Below are 15,996 nucleotides of genomic sequence, written 5' to 3' on the forward strand. Positions count from 1 at the left end.
AATTTTAGGAAATGCAGGAACTGAGCAATTTGTGTAATGCTGGATTCAATAATTGTTTAAAAAGAAAACTTGTATGTATAATGCATGAAGATAAAAAATGTTTATAATGGCTAGTTTTCTTTTTTGGTTAATGCATGTGTACCCATGTCATTACTCAGTGTAAGTGAATGTAATAAAGGTGTTTAAAGAAAGAAATATACCTCAGATCAATTAGAACATCATGGCTTCTTGAGGCCTAGAGGCCCTCAGACCCCCGGGTTACTTCATTTTTTCCTCCACAGTTATTACACTGCAGTCTTGGCCAGTTCAGATGTTTTGAAATGTAAGACAAAATATGCCAAAAGACTGAGCAAAGTAATCTGGATGATGAAGGGAGGCCAGGATGGGGTAAATGGGAGGGGGGGGGGGCAAACAGATATGTACCAAGGGGAGCAGTGGGTAGCAGAGTCGGTGACATGAAGTCCTTCACCTAGGGTGGCATTGCATTTAAGCCTGGCCCTGACTGCAGCACAAATATCTTTACATTCATCTCCAAGACTGTACAAATTTACATAGGTTTTACTTTATGATGTCACTATTCAAACAGGACTGTATAAAATACAGATATTATTTTAGTTATCCTTGGGTATTTAGAAACTTATTCTAAACTGCGCCTGCTGTGTATCATTAAATAAACTGTACAAAAGCTGTAACATGTTACTGGTGAATTTTTCAGAAATGTGCATTGTTATGGAGAATACCAAACAGACTGGTGAATTCTCCTGTTTCTACTGTAACATAAACCTTCTGTCAGAAGAAGTGAAGCTTGTTTGTTGGAATGCTAGACCATGGTGCCATTGGACTGCTCAACTAATTGAGCATGCGCCAGGCCTGCTCCTGCGTAGAATATACAGTGCCACATGACTGATTAGAAGAAAAGGACCATGGTAACAGAACAGGAGTTTTCTCATAGCAAAATTGATTCAGGATATTTGCCAGACTATCTTGGAAGCAAAGCTTTTTGCACCAGTATCATATAAATATCTCATATGTCTTTCTCCCATAGTATCTTCTTCACCAACTCCCTTTCTCATCTACATTTCCTGTATCATTATCAACTCTAACAATCTCAGCTGCTGAATTATTCTTTCTATTACTAGTTAGACTCCTAGTTCCCTCAGCTATTCAATACACATTTTTCTTTTTCATTTATTTCCTTATCAGTTATACAATGTCCTATTTTTTCCTTCATTTTTCCTTCTTACATAATCCAGCTACCCAAACCTACTCTTATTCTTCCTCGCCATTTTTTTATATTTTATTTATTTTTTATTAATTTAATAGTTGTTTACTGGGGAGGCCAACTAGGCTAGTAGCCCATTTTCAGCAGAAGCCCGAAGAGAAAAGCTCCAATTACATGTATGAGACAGAGTACAATATACATTGTCAAAGTGCATAAATCAAAATATTAGAGTACAAGTACATCATATGGATTTTACAGTTAACAATAATTTGAATATCACAGGTGGGTCATATACCTATGAAGAGAAGATGACTGGCATAGATAATGCATAAATACATGTAATATTTTGAATACAACAGGAGGACCATTGGCCCAAGGTAAAAAGTATCAGAAGCATGATGACTGTACCAGTGTAGGTAGAATTTAAATTGAACACTGACAATCATGTATACCTGACTGTGTAAAGAGAGAAGATGAGAAGGGAGTAGGGGTGAAAGGCGAGGAGGGGAAAGTGAAGAGATTGTAGAAAGGCGGGGGTGAAATGGTGGAAAAATAGATGAAAGGGAAGAGAAGAAAGAGACAGGAGATTAGAAATGCAGATAAGTGATAGGGTTAATGAAGAGGAGATAAAATATTTTTATTATCTAACTTTCTATATTTACCTTCATTGTACTTCCTGATTTCTTATCTCTTCCCTACTCCCACTCACCCCCGCTCCTTGTGCCACCTTACTCATGTATACTAAACCTAACTGCAGTGCACTCCTATCCCTAATCCTAAACATTATATTACTAAAAACCCTTTTCCTAGGTTCATAGGTTCATAGGTAGGTACTAGGCTATTAGCCCTAGGGCCTATATAAGCTTAGCCAAAAAGGTACCCTGGCTTTCACCACCCAAGAAAATTATTTTCCCTGTGCCCCTGTCGAGCAGGGCCACAGAAGTGATCCCTGGAGTGAATTTCCTATTTCCTATCCAATCATCAAGATTTTTCTTGAAGAGTGCTAATGACGAGCTCTGTTTGACATAGATAGGTAGTCTGTTCCAGAGTATGGGAAGTCTCTGGGACAGGAATCTATCCCTCCAGCATGTTCTGTTTATTGTGGTGACAAGGTTTAGGTCCCTAGAGCGTGTAGCTCGGAGGGATTGGGATTTCTTTAAGTGGAGCATGTCCAACAGCTCTGGGTTTGACATAGCTTTATATGATAGGCAGAGATCGCCTCTGAGTAGGCGATATGCGACAGAGTAAAGCTGGAGTTTTTTTAGACGGTCTGTGTAGGGCATCTGTTTGAGGCCAGTAATCCTCTTTGTGAGGTATTTCTGTGGCCTTTCCAGTTGTTGTAGATGTCTTGTGAGGTACATACCAAAAGGGGCATTGTACTCTATAATGAGTCTAATGAGTGATGAGTAGAGGAGAACAATGACCTCTTTTTTTCTGGATGAGAAATCTTTTGTGATGAGGTGAGCTACGTAGAAGGATTTCCTGACCACTGTGGCAATGTGATTATCAAAGGAGAGACTACTGTCCACCTGTGTCCCAAGGTTTCTTATCACACTTTCGGTGTTAAGTAGACTACCACTTATGTGGTAGTTCATGGGTACAGAGTTTTTACCAAAGGAGATGACAATACACTTTTTGGCATTGAGCTTCAGGCCATGGCTTTGACACCAGGCATCTATCTCAGTGAGGCCCTTTTGTAGTATGTCCACATCGTTAGGAGTTTCGATTATGGCTCCTAGTTTGCAGTCATCTGCAAACTTTGTTAGCCGAAGACCTTCTGTGTTAGCCTGTACTTCAGAGAAGTAGATACCAAACAGGAGAGGACCCAGGACTGAACCCTGTGGTACTCCACTTGTCACTGGTCTATGTCAGATTTAGAGTCTGCTACTTTCACAGTGTGGGTTCTGTCCATGAGCCAGTTGGCAACCCATCTTGTGACATAGGGATTTATACCTAGTTTAGTGAGCTTATTTATAATTCCAGAGTGGGGAGTGGTGTTGAAAGCCTTGGTGAGATCTAGATAAGCTGTGTGAACCACCTTACCCTCATCTATGGCTTTGGTGACTGCTTCAAAGAAGTCAATCAGGTTTAGGAGACATGATCTGCCTTTTACAAACCCGAACTGAGTAGGGTCCAGAGTTTGGAGATTACCAATATCTTTGTTTATGAGTTCCATGATGATACGTTCCATGGCCTTGGAGACCAGGCTCATCAGGCTAATGGGGTGGTAGTTCCTGGGGTCCGTCGTGGCTCCACCTTTGTGGAGTGGGCTAACCATCGCAGTGCGCCATTCAGTGGGCACAAAGGCTGAGGTGAGGCTATGATTGAACATGGTACTTAGGTAGAGTGCCAGTTCATTCAACCACTAATCATGACAACAAGACACAGAAAATTCACAACACCAAACAGGCACAACATTAAATCTCCACCATTACCTAACCCTAACCTGCAAACACTTGCACATACACACAACAATGCAGTTTTGCACATTTTCACAACTACCATCTTTTAGCTGAACATTAATTTTCCTGCTGTTGTGCTACCATTGAGTTGGTATACATAATTTAGGGTGGTGGAATCAGAGCTCCAACATGGGACAAAGTTTTTGAGTGTGTGTTTTAAAGGTTCTCAACTCACCAGTTTTTCATATTCATCTTTTAGAAACTGGTGAAGCAAAGGATCATGCTTCAATAGCTAAAAGATAAACCTAATATATATATATATATATATATATATATATATATATATATATATATATATATATATATATTCTAGGTTGTGATACTCATGACTAAAGTACAGTACATTTTAAATATCACCATGATTCCTACATCATCATTAAAATATACAAAATATAACCATTTTACTTGTGCATTAATGCTTGAACCACATTAACACTAAGCATCCAGTACAATATTTCACAAACCTAACGGTAATCAAAAACACGGCACTATAACCTACACATAACTCTTTCAGTATGCTCAAAATACTAATAAAAAGGTGACAGTAAGCATTAAACAAGCAAAAGTTAAAAAACATACATTTAAACCTTTGGAAATCATGATTACTAGAACTTTAAAAGAGAATCATAATAGACAAACATGTTTAAATGCCATTCACTTTGCAATTAAACAAAATGCAATGTAATCAAGAACTCCACAGGGAATAAATGGAGCCAGCAAGCAAAAAATGTACCAAGAAAAATCAAACAGGCTGACTCCAAACACAGGCAAGTAGAGCAGCAGCAAAAATGGCACAGTTCAAATAGGCAGCAAAGGAACAAGTGATCCAAAATCCAAACACAGAGAGCTGGAAACTGTGTGGAAAATGAACTTTTAATATAAAAATATAAAAACAGATGAGCACTTTCACATATAGTTTCTTCAGATATTCAGTAAAACACACTTAGGTGTTTAAATAGTATGACATAAGCAGACCTAGATCAAACTAACCAATAAAAGTGCTGCAATGTAAATGAATGGAGTGCATTCTGTCTAAGAAAAGCCAAAGCACTTAAAGAGCAAGATATACAAAAAACATCTAAATATATGAAATAAAAATAAACTATAAAAACAGTTATACATGCTGCAATCTATGAGTCTTTAAAATAGGTTTAATAGAAACATGGTCATTCAGGCCAGGTTCACAGCCTGACCCGAAGTTAAGAATCCATTCAACTTTGCTTTCTCAGTTTTTCTGGCTGTAGTAAATTACTTTAGCCACCAGGAGGCAGCACAATGTCAACAGACTACCATATTCCTTGTTGTTTTAACTAACATTAGTGCCAATAGTTTTTAGTTTAATGTCATTTTAACTCTCAATAGTTCCAGTATATGTAGGTTTAATGTTGCCAGCCACATTCTAGAGTGCTATTTAACCCCTAGTACGTCTTCTGTACCCTTTGTCTCCTGTTTTTTTTAATTTATATCTGCAATATTTCCATCTCTGGCTTGCTCTCTTCTTACCTCCTCAGCTCTGATTTTCACAGTTGCTTCCTTTCTGATTATTTTCAGTGCTGTTTCACACTGCTGACCTGGCCCTGCCCGCTCCGTTCGCCCTCACTCTGCTCAGGCTCCCTCTGCTCCCCTACACTACCCCTATTCCAACCCACGCCATTACAATTTCCTTTATACCATCCACTCCCTCTCCTTCCTTCCCCAACATCCACTGACAAACTACTTCCTGTCAGACTCCAAATACATCACTTACTTCCCCTACTAGTACACCCTGTCTATAACCCTCTATAACTTCCTTTCCCAACATCCACTGACAGACTACTTCCTGTCAGACTCCAAGTACATCACTTCCTTCCTCTACTATTACACCCTGTCTATAACCCCTACACCCTCCATCAAAACTGAAACACCTTATCATTACCACCTCACTCCTACTTCTTCTCTCTGCTCTAATCTCTTATCACTCACACCTTCCTTATTCTCTTGTATACTGTCCTACCTCCTATACTGTTGACACTCATTCTACACCTTTCTACTTTCATATCTCCCCAGCCCTTTTCAACCTCTCCACCTCTTCTCTACACAAACTGTCTATAGTGCAAATCCACCCTCCTATCTACAAATCTAAACCCTAGTTACACAAACTAGTTCTATGTACTACTGTACTCCCTCTTCCCACTTATAACTTACTCATATCTGAGGATGCCCACCCCAACCCTGACGTCTTCCTCTCTCCCCTCAATCAAACACCCCCCCCTTATCTTTACCTCCCTTCCTTCCCCAAACACCTCTCATCATACCCAGTCTCTTACACTAAAATCATCCATATCCAAGCACCTGGCAATATACTCTCTAAATATTCAAAGCTTAACCAACAAAATCACCAGTTTCCATGCCTGGATAATGCCTACAAACCCTCACATCCTTTCCTTATCTGAAACCTAGCTTAAGCCACATATCACTAACAATGAAATTCTCCACCAGGCTATATCTATTGCTCTGATAGATTCCAAAAAAAGGAGGTAGTGTAGCCATCCTCCACTCCAATAGCCTCAATCTCTCTCCTTTTCCCACACCCATCCCTGACTTTCAACCAGCTGAACTCATCATCCTTAATTGCCACCTTAACCCTCACAAAAAATTAGCTGTTGCCACCATCTATATCCCTCCTGGAAACAATTCATCCACTTCAGAGAATATCTTATCCTGGTTTTCCCACAATATTCCCTATGAAACCCCTCATCTTAGGTGATGGTAGCCTAGATTGGTCTAAACTTAAAACCGACTCTCCACAACTCAGCATCAACCTGCATGGTTTCCATCAACTAATATCTTCGCCCACCCACCACCATAAAAGCTCATCTTCCAGCTCCATAATTGACTGGATACTCACCAACTTCCCTCACCACTACCACAACCCCACTACCCTACCAGACGAACTTAGCAACCACCTCCCCACCTCAGTCCTTAGATATGCCATCCAAACCCCCCAAATCCCACCTTTATAGAGATTGCTGAAAACTCTAATTTTAATGTAGTCCGGTTCAACTCTATTCTATCCACCATTGACTGGTCCATCCTTAAACAAATCCCTCTCAGTGATGCAGTTACTAGGTTCAGTAGTATCTTCCTGAATACCATGAACTCCCTTGCTCCCTCTAGGAAGGTTAGAATAAAACCCAATTATGCTCCCTGGCTCTCAAAAGAAACTAAATTCCTTATGCTAAAAAGAGATAGAGCTTGGAAAGCCTGGATCAAAACAAAGGAATTACATCTGCTACATAATTATAGACACCTCAGAAATCTTACAAAAAACAAACCAATAATGACAAAAAGTCCTTTTATAACTATACCCAATTCAATAATAAATCCAACCCTTGCAAGTTCTGGTATACTATTAACAAAATTCTCTCTCCAGGCTGCCCCTCAACTCCCTGCCCTACCCAAATACATCTCCTCTGGAAACTGCTACTCTTCTCAATTCAAACACACATACTTTCTAACTGTAACACAACTTCTCTGCCTACCCCTCCCAATCCTTCTAACAAACAACTATTCTCTTTACATCCAGTTCCTACTTCTTACATCAAATCTCTTCTTCACAAACTCAAACCCTGTTCTCTCTCCACTGACAATCTACCTCCTACCTTCCTCAAACTTGCTGCTGACTCCATTGCATATCCAGTATCTATACTAATCAATAGATTTATTCAGGAATCCACCATCCCTACCCTATGGAAATCCTTTTTCACTATTCCCCTGCATAAAGGTGGAAACTCTACAGACCCATCTAACTACCAACCTATAGCTAGTCTATCTCCCCTCCCTAAGATTCTCAAAAAATGTATCCACTCACGACTACTCAGCTACCTCATCCAGTATAACCTCCTTAATCCCACTCAGCATGGTTTCCATCCCAACCACAGCACAACTATTGCCCTCTTATCCTTTACACATACCATTGCCGAGGCCCTAGACAATAACAAATTCATATCATGTCTCTTCCTTGACCTTTCCAAAGCCTTTGGCACAGTCTCCCATCCCCTACTGCTATCTAAACTTGCAGACTTCAATCTATCTTCTTCCTCCCTTGCCTGGTTATTCAGTTACTTATCCTGCAGGCAGCAATCTGTTAAATGGCTCTCTTCCACTTCTCCATTCATACCTGTCCCAACCGAGGTATCGCAAGGCTCTATCCTGGGTCCCCTCCTATTTAATTCTTTACCAATGATCTCTATACTTCTTGTAAACAATCCTCTCTCATCCAATATGCAGACAACTCGACTCTCATCTCCATCTCAGACAATATCTCCAATATCCACACTCTTACTCAACAGGCCTTCCTATCCACTGAACAGTGGTTGTCCAGGAATCTACTCATTCTCAACCCAAAAAAGACCAAACTCTTATTATTTTTCCCCCAATCTCTCTCTCACCTCAAATCCATCTTTACTATTACTTCCTCTAATAATACTGTTATCCAACCTGAAGCTCACACTAAACTCATTGGGGTCATCATAGATGATGAACTCAAATTCAACTTGCACATCCTCCAAAGCATAAAAATGACTCACCAGAAACTTAGTTTACTGTATTACAACAAAATATGTCAAACTACAAATGCCAGACTCTCCCTTGTACAAGCTCTTGTCCTCCCCTCTTTTCTATATGCTGCCCCAGTACTCACCAACATCCAAACTACTACTTTTAACAAACTCCAACAAACTTAACACACAATAGCTAGATTTATCACAAACTCTCCATACAATACACATTACTGCCTTGCCCTAAATACTCTCCACTGGTTAGAATTCCCCCATCTTCTACTGCTGTCACAACTTCAAATGTTACACTTCATTCCTTACAAACCTTCATCCTGCCCTGCTCTCTCTTCCTTTATCTCTTTCTACACTCCTTCACAGACTCTCCATACCTCTAATCATCAACTACTACAAATCTACCATCCCAAACAAATAGCTGGCAATGGCAAACTCCTATATAAACACTTCACCACCCAATCTTGGAACAGACTCCGAAGAGACATTTGTTCCATCATTCACCCATCCCACTTTAAAGAAAACCTCAAACTTCATCTATTCATCTCCAAAATATGTCCTTGTCAAGCCCCTACTTAATGTCCTCACAACTCTACTATATACCTTTTCAGTCCCTCGACATACAGCTAAGTTCTCCACTATTGTGGATACATATTAAACTCTATAATCAATACTGTTGGACTTAATTCTTTTTGTAAATATGTAAATATATTTTTAGTCTGTAAAAATATTGATGTGTATATATCATGTGTTTACATTTCTGCGTTGTCTCTCTAACATTCTTGTATAACTGATTTTGAACATATTTTTGACTCAAATGTTTGATTCTCTGTAAACCGTTTGTGTTTTTTGGAGCTTTTCTCCTCGGGTCTCCACTGAAAATGGGCCACAAGCCCAGATGAACCAACCCAGTTAACAAATGTCAATAAATAAATAAAATAAATATCACCTAGTTGCTCTGAGGGAACAACAGAATCAATAGCCATAAGCATAAACTTGTGGACAGCATCTGCTTGTATAATATGCTTAGGTAATGCATTTTTCTCATTAGGCCTCCTAATGCAGTATAAGTGGTCTCTGATTCTATCACAAAGATGTCTATTTATCTTCCCATACCTCTCAACCTGGAAACATCAAAAATCTGGACAAAGACCCAAGAAAAATAGGCACAAATCGGTATGCTGATTAACATAAAAATTGTGTACATAATTATGTGCCCCTGCTCACTCCAATTGAGTTGTGGGATACCAATTTTCTAATGCAAACTGAAGAATACACAACCAAAATATGGCCCCAGAGTCTCCTTGGAGCCATTCCAATCTCTAATTACTTGGCTATTTCACCACATTTACCATAAACACTGTAATGTACATACTGCTTTACTTCTACAGTGATTACTTGGGTTTCATTTAAAACTTTTATTTTACATTTTCTACCATAAACACTAATAGGCATCTGCTAAACAAAGCAATACAGTCTCACGATGAAACTAGACTTAGCATTATTCATACATGAGATTCTCATCATCTGTCCTTTAACAATATTCTTAAAATCATGATGTGGATGCATGCTAGATCGATGAACAAAATGTGGTTTATAACACTCTTTCCTATGATGTCTGGTAGAAAAGCTGTGTCAGTACCATATCTAGTAAGCCTTACATCCAAAACATCCATTATATTTGATGAATATTTTTTGGTAAACCTCAAAAAATGTGTTGTAGTGTGTAAGACATCTACAAGCTCATTCGATTCAGCAGATGTGCCCAACCATAAAATAAAGAGGTCATCCACAAACCATGGAGAGTGTTATAAACCACACTTTGTTCAATGATCTCTCATGCATGCACATCATGTCTTTGAGAATATTGTTAAAGGACAAATGGTGAGATCTCATGTATGAATAATGTATTGAGGATGTTATGGGGTTTAAACGAGACCTTGGAAGAAGAGGGTACACTAAGAAAGAGATAGAAAGGGGCTCTAGGGAAGGAATAATGCTTAGATCTACACGGTGGAAACCTTATTATGGGTCACCCAGGAGAAAAAATTAGGGGGGGTTTATGCACTGATTCAGACCCTGCTCAAATAGGTTTGGCATTCACCTATGATAACAAAGACATTGTGAACATTCGTCATAGGAATTGGAATATTCTTATGATTGACTCTGATGTGGCATGGCTAGTTCATGAGAGGCCTCATTTTTTATTATAAGAATTTCTTATCTCTCAAACAGATGTTACATTACCCTAAGAGTTCCTACAGTTTTAATAAGGAACATTTATCCCCTGGTACATATCCCTGTGGGAGATGTAATTTCTGCCGTTTTATTGATGGCTCTAATAGCTTTTTACATCCCTACTCAGGACAACTGTTCAAATTTAAAGTTACAGCTAACTGTAACACCTGTAACTTTGTTTATCTGACTCACTGTACTACATGTGCTGTGTTTCATATAGGGAAGATGAATAGACATCTTTGTGACAGAATCAGAGACCACCTATACTGTATTAGGAGATCTAATGAAACCAATGCATTAGCTAAGCATATTATACAAGCAGGTGCTTTCCACAAGTTTATGTTTATGGCTATTGATTCTATGCCACCATATCACCCATACACTCAAGTCTGTCAACAACAGGTACTGTTATGACTCTGTCATAGTCCATGTTGGCGTGAATGACTTGAGATGTACCTCCCTGGACTATATGAAGAGAGACATGATTGAGCTCCCTGAATATCTGCCCCAGGCAGATATGTTCCTAGCCTTAAGTAGCATTCTACCATTATACAGAATGATACCTCAGTACAAACAGAAAATGACTGACTTTAACAATTGGCTTAGTTTCTGGTGTCATTTCAAGGTGATTCAGTACCTGACAGCCTGGGAAGACATGATCGACAGACTACAATGCTTTGCCAGAGATGGCCTGCATCTGTCTCCCTTGGGCTTCACGCTTCTGGTAAAGCCTCTTGCCTCCCCCATAGTTCCTTTTTTAGGCAACGCCTTGAGGTCAAACTACCAACATGATAATTTCATCAAAATACAAATTAAAGGTCATGCTGCTAAATGCTAGGAGTCTAAACATGAAACTGTACTCATTGCAAACATTCCTAACCCTGGAAGATGCTGACATTTGTGTAGTCACAGAAACCTGGTTCAAAGCTGTGGAGGGCACCCCAGCCATACCAGGTTATTCATTCTGTCATATATTCAGACCCCCAAACCATAGGCAGCAAAGAAAAATGAGGTGGAGTTGCAATATATATAAAAGACAAACACACCTGTAGGCTGGTCAAACAATATGATACACAGGAAATACTCCAGGTGCAGTTAACCACTGGCAAGACCCCTAGTCAAATCATAGCTAGCTACAGGCCCCCAAATTTGACTCAAGATTCCTACTCCACCTATCTAGACCTCTTCGAATATATCAAGATTGAACCCTTTACCTTGATCCTGGGTGATTTTAACTATCCAACCACAGATTGGAAGAACTACTCATGCCAAGACACAAATGCTCAGAGATTCCTTGATTTTGTCAGTGCAAATGCCTTGGACCAGCTGGTCGACACCCTCACAAGAGGTGATAATATCTTGTACTTGGTAATAACCAACATGAATAACCACTGCAGCAGCCCTACAGTGTCATCCTCCCTGGTAAAATCCGACCACAAAGTGGTGACCTTCAAAGTCACCACCTACCCTGACCCCGCCCCAGTTAGGGTTAAACAAAAAAAACTTCTCCACAGCTGATTACAACCTCCTGAGGGAAGGTATAAACACAGCCCCCTCCTCCATAGGAACTGGCACATATGTTCAAACCTACACCAAAGTAGTATATGAGTATTTATATAGCTGCATGGAATCAGGAATACCTGACAGGACAAAATCAACCTCCTCAAGGAAGAGTAAACCTGTCTGGTGGACATCTGCAATAAATAAACTTTATAATAAAAGGAAAAAAAATTGCTGTCCAGGACCAAGAAGGACCAAGTGCCTTAGCCTAAACAAGCAAATAAGAGCACTAGTGAAATCCTCCAAAGCAAACTTCAAGTCCAAACTGCCCACATCTGCTAAAGACAATTATAAGGCCTTCTTTACATATGTCCACAATCTCAAAAGAAGCACTCAGATCTGCTCAGAACTGGTGGTCAAGGACACCACATGCACAGACACTGTAGATATAGACAACCTGCTGGCAGACAGGTTCAGTGAAAACGTCACCCCTCTTTCCCCCCATCAGTAAATCAGGACATCTCCAGAACCTGCCCCCCCCCTTATCTCTAGGGAGCAATTTATCACTACCTTCTCAAAGGCAAAAAATGCAGCTTCCATGAGAACCAATAACATCCCAGACTGCATCCTACATCAACTCAGGCTGGAACTTGCAGTACCATTAGGTACCCCATTCAACCAAAACCTGAGTAAAGGCTTCATCTCAGCCGAGTGGAGGACAGCCACTGTCATGCCTTTGCACAAAGATGGAGCATCCACCAATCTAGGAAATTATAGACCCATCTGCCTAACTAGTCTGATCTGCAAGGCCATGAAAAGGATTATCATGGACCTCATTAACAAGGACATTGGTAACCTCCAAACACTCAATCCCACATAGTGTAGTTTGGTCAAGAGGAGGTTATTCCTGTTAAATTCGATTCACTTCTTTGAGACAGTCATCAAAGCCATGGACGAGGAGAAGACGGTGCATACCACTTACCTTGACCTGGTCGAAGCCTTTGATACTATTCCCCACTTGGGTATAATACAAAAACCCTCTCAACTAGGCATCAATCTGTATCTTACCAGATAGGTAGCAAACTGGCTCGTGGATAGAATTTGCCTAGTCAAAATATGGGAAGACACCTCAAGCAGTAGACCAGTAATGAGCGGTGTACCCCAGGGATCAGTTTTGGGGCCTCTGTTGTTTGGGATACACTTCTCTGTGGTACAAACCAAAACCAGTGGGCTATGCTGAACAGGTTTGCAGATAACTGCAAGCTGAGCACTGTCCTCAATTCCCTTAGTGATGTGGACATCGTCCAAGAGGGTCTCACCCAAACAAATGACTGGTGCCAGAAACATGGCCTCAAACTGAATGGCAAAAAATACATCATCATCCCCTTTGGGGAAAGTGATGTCCCCACAAATTATCACATTAATAACAAGGTCCTAAGCACTCAATCAGTCATGAGGGACTTGGGCACCCAGGTTAGTAACAAACTGACTTTTGGCCACCATATTGACTCCATTGTACAGTAAGCTTTCTACATAGCCTACCTCATTAGTAAGGGTATCTCATCCAGAGACAAGGAAGTCATAACATTGCTATATTCTTCCCTTGTAAGAGCCATTATTGAGTACAGTGCCCCTTTCGACATATACCTCACAAAGCACATGCAGCAGCTGGAGAGACCACAGAAATTCCTCACAAGAAGAATCCAGGGTCTCAAACATCTACCCTACACAGATATGCTGAAAGCCCTGCCCCTCTACTCAGTCTCATACAGAGTCCTCAGAGGTGATCCTTGTCTGGCATACAAAGCAATCTCAGACCCTGCCTTGATAGGACTGCTGCATGTCCGCAAGTCCAGCTCCACTCTAGTAACCTGCAGATGCGATCTCAACCTGGTCTGTGACATCAATAGGACTTGTTGATGGGACAGATTTGTGTCCCAGAGGCTCCCCCTTCTATGAAATAGACTTATAGACTTCCTGTCCACGTCAAGCAGAGTACCTCATTAACCTTTTTAAGAGCAATCTGGATAACTGGATGGGGAACGGAAAATACACCCCTGGGATTCCACCTGTGTCCCTGCTGGACAGGGGCATCAGGTGCTGACTTGTTGGAACATGGACTAAATTCTTGGCTAGGCTTGTAAGGGCCTCATGGCCAATAGCCTAGTAAGTTCATATGATCCTATGAGTTTACTATCAAAATTTCGAACCGTACTCCGTCGACTGTACTATCGTCGAACACGGAAGTTCGAAAACGGTAATATCGATGTCAAAAAAACAATCTAGGAACGGGTTTTAACATGGGTCGAGGTAGGTGAAATGTTTGTAGTTCGGAATAATACTGAACACCTATCTCGACCCATGTTAAAACCCGTTCCTAGATTGTTTTTTTGACATCGATATTACAGTTTTCGAACTTCCGTGTTCAACGATAGTACAGCCGACGGAGTACGGTTCAAAATTTTGATAGTAAACTGATCCTATGATTGTTTCCACAGAGCAACTAGGTGATGTTACAAATAAAACAGAGAAAGCAGAGCTGAAATGGATTCTTAACTTCAGGTCAGACTGTGAACCTGGCCTGAATGAACATGTTTCTATTAAACCTATTTTAAAGTCTCATAGATTGCAGAAAATATAACTGTTTTTATAGTTTATTTTTATTTCATATATTTAGATGTTTTTTGTATATCTTGCTTTGGCTTTTCTTAGACAGAATGCATTCCATTCATTTACATTGCAGCACTTTTATTGGTTAGTTTGATCTAGGTCTGCTTATGTCATACTATTTACACACCAAAGTGTGTTGTGTGCTTCACTAAATATCTGAAGAAACTATATGTGAAAGTGCTCATCTGTTTTTATATTTTTATATTAAAAGTTCATTTTCCATACAGTTTCCAGCTCTCTGTGTTTGGATTTTGGATCACTTGTTCCTTTGCCGCCTATTTGAACTGTGCAATTTTTGCTGCTGCTCTGCTTGCCTGTGTTTGGAGTCAGCCTGTTTGATTTTTCTTGGTAATTAAAATGCAATATAAAATTACATTTATGCATTAAAATGTTAATAAATACAAACTATACTCACCTAATCTCCACAGAAAGTCAAACTAAATGGTTCCCAGGATATTTATGAACTCTGAAAGAATCATCATCATCATCAACCCCCTTCTTCCCATTTTCTGCATGGGGTAGGGGTGTCATGTTAACTGTCGCCATGTCTCTAGATTAAATGTCACACTCCTGCCTTCTTCAACACTCATGCCTGACTGTCACAGATCATCTCTCACACAGTCCATCCACCTCTTTGCTGGATGCCTCCATTTCCTCTTACCTTCTTCCTGTCTGTCCTAAATCTTCTTCACCAGATTGTCTTTTGCACTAGATTGTCTTCTGTTCAGAGTTATGAACTCTGAAAGAAATCCATGCCAAAAAAGTTAGAAATGACATACCAATTAAAAAAATGTAAACATATGGAAACGACTAAATCTTAATTAAAAAAAAGAAATAAATCATAACCTCAACAGGGAAGAACTACACACTCACATTTAAAACCACAGCAAAAATGAAAAAAATATATCACTTTTACACACACACACGCACGTGCGTGCACACACACGTGTGTGTGTGTGTGTGTGTGTGTGTGTGTGTGTGTGTGTGTGTGTGTGTGTGTGTGTGTGTGTGTGTGTGTGTGTGTGTGTGTGTGTGTGTGTGTGTGTGTGTGTGTGTGTGTGTGTTTGTGCATGCTGTGGGTTCGATCATATGTGCGTTTGATCATATATTTTGTTAGGAGAGTTGGCTGCTTTTTGTGGGGGATTGTTATACAGTGGGGAGTAGAATTTTGCCCTTTCCCCACTATTTTATGATTTTGTAGTTAGTATATATAATTGTCAGGGAGTGTGAGATGTGGGGTCTTCCCTGCCTGCAAAACACAGTTTGTATTCAGACACACACACACACACACACACACACACACACACACACATATATATATTTATTTATTTTTTATTTTACATTTGTTGACCGG

This window comes from Protopterus annectens, chromosome 6.part0 (assembly GCF_019279795.1).
Source record: "Protopterus annectens isolate FY-2018-M chromosome 6.part0, PAN1.0, whole genome shotgun sequence".
Lineage (NCBI taxonomy): Eukaryota > Metazoa > Chordata > Ceratodontiformes > Protopteridae > Protopterus > Protopterus annectens.